We start from the raw sequence: 6,867 nt of genomic DNA, 5'->3' as shown, positions 1-6,867 counted from the left end.
GCAAGTGCATTGATATGATGGGAAAAAATTTCTTTTCAAAAAATTTCAGGACCTTTTCTCAACAACACCGTTTTCCATTTTCTAAAACTTCTTCATAATAAGCCCCTACAATCAACTTGTGTCCTTTGAGAAAATCTGTTAATACTATCGCTTTGGATTCCCAAAACACAGTCACCATAACCTTCTGAGCTAACCTTTCTGCCTTGAATTTAACTAGCCCAGCAGATCCCCTCAGAAGCCACTGCTTCCTTTTGAACTTTTTTCTTTTTAATGCCATCCTAATGTGTCCTGGGACTCCTGGTATGGTGCTGTAGGATCAACACTAGGCTGTGAAGCACAAGGTCAGCAGTTCAAACTCACCAGCTACTCCTCAGAACCCCTATACAGGGTCACTATGAGTTGAAATTGACTTGACTGCACTAAACAGCAATAACAAGGAGAATAAAAGAAGTGTATTAAAGAAAAAACTTAAATGCGGCCATCCACTGATTGCAGAGGCATGTTTAAATAGTTTTGTGTGGAATAAACCTATGCATGTGTGAACTTTTTGATTTACTCTTGTAAATGCATTAAATAACAAGAGTCAATAACGCTCCTATATTTGAAGTAGTAATGGAATAAATGACATTTCAAAGTATCTGCAAAAACTGTAATGTGATGCAAAAATATCTGAGTATTTCTTTTAATGATAGATTCAAAAGTATTGCTAATATTACTATGGTTTATAGACTGTGTTCAGAATTGAAGAAAATGTTGAATTTCAATTAAAGGTCAATAAAAATAAAGATTTTATTTTTCCAATACAAGTTCACAAATTCTCTGAATTATATCCTGGGGTCCCTTGGAGGCCTGTGAACCCCAAATATAGAATCCTTAACTAAACAAGTAAAGTAATAAAGTATTTAACAAAGCTCTTCACTGTATGTACAACATGGGGGGGGGTGGATTTGGGCAAAAATTTCAAACTTACAATTCCACAACATTAATCACATTCACCAAGGCGTGCAATTGTCACTCTTATCCACTCCCCCTACCCGCCCCCAAATTTTTTATTACCTCAAACAGAAACCCATTACCATGTAGCCTATTCCGACTCACAGTGACCCTACAGGACAAGGTAGAACTGTCCCCATAGGAAATCCAAGACTGTAATTCTCTATGGAAGCAGACTGCCACATCGTTCTCCTACATACAAGCTGGCAGGTTTGAACCACCAACTTTTGGGTTAGTAGCTGAACTCTTAACCACTACACCACCAGCGATGCTTAATAATAACCCACTTCTCTTTAAATAGTAACTCCATACTCTTTCCTTCCCCCCAGTATCTGATAATCACAAATTTATTTTCTGTTCTAAATATTCCATGTAAGTGGAATATCTAGATATTCCATATAAATGGAATCATACAGCGTTTGTTCTTTTGAGTCTGACTTATTTAACTTTTATCATGTTTTCAAGATCCATTAATTTGATAGCATGTATCAGAACTTCATTTCTATTTATGAGTGAGTAATATCCCCCTTGCAGAGTCCTGGTGTGGTGCTATGGGCTAATGCCTCAGATTGCAAAGTCATTTGAACTGTATAGCTTGTGGTTCAAGCTCACCAGCTACTCTTTGGAAACCCTCTAGGGTCGCTATGGATTGGAATCTGTTCTATGGCACTTAACAACAACAAATATCCCATGTATGTATGTACCATATTTCACTTATTTATTGATTGATGGACTTGGGTAGTTTTGACCTTTTGGCTCTTGTGAATAATGTTGCAGTAAACATGGGTCTACAGGATCTGCTTCAGTTTTTCTAGCAGTTGCATTGCAGGTCTATGTGATTATTCTGTGTTTCACTTTTTGAGAACCACTAAACTGTTTTCCACTCAGACTGCACCATTTTACTTTCCCGCTACAATGGACAAGGGCTCACAGTTTCATCAGATCCTTGCCAGTACATGTTAGTTTTAATTTCTCTAATAACATTGTTTGTCCAATATATGGGGAATTGGGGGCAATAAATAATTTCAAACTTATAGAAATAAACATTTGGTATTTCAACATACATTTCCCTAGTGGACATAAGGTAGTATCTTCTGGTCTTGATTTGCATTTCCCTAATGACTAATGGGGAATACTGGTGTGGCGCTGTGGGTTAATGTGCCAGACTGCAAAGCCCTTTGAACTGCAAGGTTGGTCGTTCAAGCTCACCAGCTGCTCCTTGGAAACCCTATACAGTGTCACTGTGGGTCAGAACCGATTCAAAAGCACTTAACAACAATAACTAATGGGAATCCTGGTGTGGTGGCACTGTAGGATAAGTACCGAACTGCTAACCGAAAGGTTCAAACCCACCAACTGCTCCTTGGAAACCCTATATAGGGTCACTAGTAATCCTGGTGTGGCACTGCAGGACAATTTTCTGGACTACAATGTCCATTTGAACCACAAGGTTGGCAGTTAAAACTAACTAGCCACTCCTTGGAAACCCTATACAGGATCTCTATGAGTTGGAAATGACTCGATGGCATTTAACAACAACAATAATAAGTCAGAACTGACTAGACAGCATTTAAAAACAACTAAGCATCTTTTCATATACTTGTTGGCCACTCATATATCTTCTTTAGGGAAATGTCTATTTATGTCTTTTGCCCATTTTTAAATTGAGTTGCTTGTCTTTTTGATATTGCATTGTAGGAGTTCTTTATAGATTCTTATTAAGTACAGATTTACCAAATACTTACTCCCATTCTGTATGACTAAACCATTTGTTTTTAAAAAAAGAAAGAAAAGTTTTTAGGAAGAAAAATGTTGAAAAAAATCTCATCCCACCCCGATGGGCTCAGATCCTTCCTCCTTAAAAGTAACTACTGTTATTAGTTTCTTGTATATCTTTCTAGAAATTCTTATGCATATATAAGCAATTTTTTTAAAACCACATATATTATTGTTTCATACTGTTGTGTTGACTCCAATTTATAGTGATTCTATTGGACAGAGTTTTTCAACATTGATTTCAAATAGCAAACAAGAAATTGTGTAAAAAGTGGTCATAGCCCTATTCAGGGAAGCGGTAATGCCAGAGATGGAGGCAGAGATGATGACGTGGAGAGACGGAACGGCTGGGAACTCTAGGCTCATGGAGGGAGAGGGTCTGTGTGCCTTATTTGAATGATTTAATCATATTCCTGAATGTTTTGGTGTACATCCAAAAAAAACAAAAAACGGAATAGAAGCAAATACTGTTGAATGATGATGCATGGAGGGGATTGTAATCATTGGCAACGACGTGAAATACGATAGGATGAGTGTAAAACTGATATTCTCCCATGTATACTATCACTCAATTCACAATAAAAACTTTTTTTAAAAAAATTGGTCATAGTAGTGCTATGTAATACAACCAAGAATCCTTTGATTTCTAGACAGCAACTTTTATTATGTTCTCTAGTAACCAATATTAAATCACTCAGAGGCACATTAAAATGATACTATGATTAATTCTATGTATAACTAAAGTTGTTCATATGTTTTGTGGTGAACATCTGCAAAAGCGTTACTAACGTTACACTCTATTATCCAGTATTTTAAAAATCAATAACATATTTAAATTAGTGGTAATTTTTAACCTTCTTAAAATAATTAGCAATGTCAGCCTTTGATATGACATACTTTCAACTGGCAATAAAAATAGCTATCACCACCATAACTTTTGTGTACAGCTAGACAAATAAAAATATAAACACAGTATTTATTCAGACTCTCCATTAATCTATACCTGAAATATTCTCTCTTAAAATCAATGTAGTAGCACAAATGCCATTTTCCCATGAACTTTCCTTGATATTCTATGTCAGAATTAATTTCTCTAGGATCAGCACCAGACTTCAAACCACAAGGTCAGCAGTTCAAACCCACCAGCTGCTCCTCGGAAACCCTATACTGGGTCGATATGATTCGGAACCAACTCCACAGCACTTAACAAAAACCAATCTACCCCAGAACATTTTCTTTGTAGTTCCATATTTTTCATATATGATTGTTATTGTTATGTGCCGTGGAGTCGGTTCCAACTCATAGCGACCCTGTACAGGGTTTCCGAGGCTGTAAATCTTTACAGGAGCAGAAAGCCTCATCTTTCTTCCACGGAACAGCTGGTAGTTTCGAACTGCTGACCTTAAAGTTCGCAGCCCGATTCATAACCACTACGCTATCAGAGCTCCTTATATGATACTTGAATGCATGTCTATTTTTCCTACAAAATTGTTAAGTGCCGTTGAGTGGGTTCCAAATTATAGCGACCCTGTATAGGGTTAGGGAATAGGGTGGATGGTTTGAACCACCAACTTTTGATGTTAAAAGTTCAGTGTTTATCCTACAGCGTCCCACCAGGACTCCATGCCAAGAATTGTTGTTGGTAAGTACTGGGCATTCGATTCTGACTCAGCCTCTAGCTATAAAGTTTCCAAAGAACAACTGGTAGGTTTAAACCTTCAGTCTTTCGGTTAACAGTCCAATACTTATCTTACAGCGCCACGCCAGGACCCCAAAGGAAAATGTCATATGCCCCACCAAAAAAAGTTACGAAGTGCTTTGATATATTTTCTTTTCTGTATGATTTCTGGTGTGGTGCTGCAGGATGATGCACTGGACTTCAAGGTAGGTTTGAACTGCAAAGTCGGCAGTTGAAATCCACCAGCTTCTCCTTGGAAGCCTCAACAGGGTCATTTTGAGTCAAATTGACTCTATGGCACTTAACAAGGAAGAATTAACTTTTTCAAGCTCCCCCTCTTTTTATCTGCCCAATCACGTGAAGTATGAAGTACTTCTTTTGTTACTTATAGGAAATCAAAACAAAGAAAACATTCATCATGAATTGAATTTCTGTTTTATTGTTCTCTATACAGGGTGGCTATGAGTTGGCATCGACTCGACGGCACTAACAACAATAACTTCTCTACACTAGGAACCCTAATGGCACATATTAGTATGGGACCAGGCTGAGACTTGACGCAGGAGCCTTCCCTAGCTTGGGATTCCCGACGTGCTTTGCGCTGCTTCTGGCCGGAAAGATTACCTTGACCCAGGGTCAAAAGGTCATTGTCGCCCTCGCGACGACGACCGTTGAAAAAGACGCATGCGCTACGGACAAATCGCGTGCCACTTCGAGCCTCTTACCTGGTAGCTGGAGTCCGGTCTTCAGGCATTCCGTAATTTATATACTGTGTACACATTTTATCCATCTCTATTTCTGTCACCTCTTGCTTACATTTAAGTTTTAAACGTCTCAATGGCAAAATATTTTGAGGGAAATGTTTTATCTACTTATTTTTCTCAAGAGGTTTTTTCAGGTTAGGTTAACTCTGGAGTCTAATCCAGGTCTCACCAGAATAGGATTGCATTAAATGGACTCTTCTAGTTAAATTGTCACGTTAAGGAAAATGAAATTGGGGTAAAAGAAAATTGGAGCCTTTGCCACGGAGTCAATTCCGACTCATAGCGACCCTATACAAGAAAATACCAAGATTACAATTGAGCGATAAGAATCAGCCACAAAAATCTATAATAGTTTTGTTGCCTTATGACTGTTACATAATATGAAAATAAGTTATATCCAGAGCCATGCTAAATTTCAGGGAAGGAAAGTTATCTGATTTGATTCTTTAGAAGCTGCAATTTTTTAAAAAGTACAAATTTTGGGCTCTGTGTGGCGCTGTGGGTTAATGTGCTGGACTACAAAATTGGTTTGATCTGCAAAATTGGCGGTTTAAGCTCACCAGCCACTCTTAGGAAAGCCTATACCGGGTCACTGTGGGTCGGAACCGACTCAACAGCACTTAACAACAAGACTAAGCACTGAACTGCTAACCACAAGGTCGGCGGTTCAAACCCACCAGCTGCTCCTCAAAAACTTTTGCAGGGTTACTATGAAACGGAACCAACACCATGGTCAGTAATGACCTCATACCTACCAGCCAAATGTTACTGTTTAAATATTCTCAAGCTTGAGAAGATTCTGTCCTTGGTAAAAGCACTGTGGTACTTTTTACACAATCCTGGTGTGGCGTTGTAGGACGAGCAGCAGACTGTGAGGCTGAAGGTTCAAACCCACTAGCCGCTCCTCGGAAACCACAGTCACTATGTGTTGGAGCCAACTCTACTGCGCTTAACAACAACAAATGGGAAATTAGTATAAAAAAGACATTTTGGTGGTTTTTACAACATTTTGTGATGGTTTGGGTGACGCTAGTTGCACCATGCAACTGTACTTCCGCTTTCTCTTTTCATTCCCTGTTTCTGCTAGTCCTTTTTTTCTTCTAAACTTTGTTTTGGGCAAATGCTGCCTTTTTGGTCTTATGTGGTTGATTGTTCTGAGGAGTAATTTCCTCACAGATGTTATTGTTTATATTATATTGATTGAAACTTCTTAATAACCCATTCATATGGGAAACATGCAAACGGCTTACAATAATGTTATTAATTAAAATACTTATATAGCAATAAGAACCTCTTTTTTTTTTAAGATTCTATTTTAAGTAAAATTTTCTAATTCATATAATATTCTTTCTTAATAATCAGGAACATTAGGAAGAAAAGTAAGTTCTGAAGTTAATAAAAAGTTTATGTTTATGTCACAAGGTTGAGTTCAAGCAAATATTCTATTAGGAGATGGCCACTGCACAGTTACAGAGAACTTCTTCCATGGTATGATTCCTTGTATTTTAATATACATTAATTTTATGCTAATTTTATTGTTTCTTGAATTTTCAACTATTCTATATGTATGTGTGTATGTTTTATGCATATATATATGCATATATATATAATTGACAGATGAGTGGTGGATATATATACATGTAGGCCTCATGTGGA

This window comes from Chrysochloris asiatica, unplaced genomic scaffold (genome assembly GCF_000296735.1).
Source record: "Chrysochloris asiatica unplaced genomic scaffold, ChrAsi1.0 scaffold00042, whole genome shotgun sequence".
Classification (NCBI taxonomy): Eukaryota; Metazoa; Chordata; class Mammalia; order Afrosoricida; family Chrysochloridae; genus Chrysochloris; species Chrysochloris asiatica.
The sequence above is the reverse complement of the archived record's forward strand: the minus strand, read 5'-3'. Positions refer to the sequence as shown.